Source organism: Mandrillus leucophaeus, unplaced genomic scaffold (genome assembly GCF_000951045.1).
Source record: "Mandrillus leucophaeus isolate KB7577 unplaced genomic scaffold, Mleu.le_1.0 Scaffold286, whole genome shotgun sequence".
Classification (NCBI taxonomy): Eukaryota; Metazoa; Chordata; class Mammalia; order Primates; family Cercopithecidae; genus Mandrillus; species Mandrillus leucophaeus.
Window position 1 is genome coordinate 65,960 of NW_012102987.1, and position 1,036 is coordinate 66,995.

Here is a 1,036-nt window from a genome sequence, read left to right on the forward strand (position 1 = left end):
TCAGGAGGATTTGGGCTGGTTATGAGAATGCTGTCTGTATTCCCAGGAACAAACGCCTACGCTGGTTAGAAGCTGCACTGCTCAGCCTCCAGGGTAGAAAGCACCCCAAACTCTCTACCCAAGGAGAAGAGAAGCAAATGGGGTGGCCAGGCTCCAGGATGTGGACTGTATAGTGTGGTTTCTGCCGTCCAGGTCACCGCCATGGGTGAAGCTTTTCCTTCCTTCTTATCCAACCAAGTGGCCAAGGTCCTACAGCTGCTGTAGGGCCTCTTCCCTAGGATGAGTCAGCCCAGCCATTCCCCTTCCCTCTTTTTTTTTTTGAGATGGAGTCTCACTCTGTCACCCAAGCTGCACTGCAATGGTGCAATCTTAGCTGACTGCCACCTCTGCCTCCTAGGTTCAAACAATTCTCCTGGCTCAGCCTCCCTGGTAGCTGGGGTTACAGGCGCCCACCACCACGCCCAGCTAATTTTTATATTTTTAGTAGAGATGGAGTTTCAACTTGTTGGCCAGGCTGCTCTCAAACTCCCGACCTCAGGTGATCCACCTGCCTTGGCCTCCCAAAGTGCTGGGATTACAGACATGAGCCACCGCATCTGGCCGAGTCAGCCCAGCCATCCTGACATTTTGCTCTGGAAAAATTACTCTCTTCCACGTCTACCTTCCTAGTAGTTAATCAGAGATCTGGCCTTGGGGCAGGCTGGAAGAATCCCTGTTTTTTGGTCCTCAAGAGGTCCTACCAGGGTCTGGGACAATTCCAAGACTTGTGTTCTTAAAGAGGAAAGAAACCTCACATGCACGGCTCTCGCAGAGCTCAGGCAGAGCTCAGGCAAGGCTTGGGAGGCGGCCTTAAGGTTTGGGTGTGCCATCTATGATAACGGCTAAGAGATCTGAAGCCAGCTGTCTGGGTTCCAACCTCAAATCCAACAGCGCTGGCTGTGTGATGTTAGACAACGTCCCCAGCCTCTCTGTGGTTCCGGTTCCTCACTGTAAAAGGGCCACAATAATAGAGCTGCTCTCAAAGTTAAGTGAATTC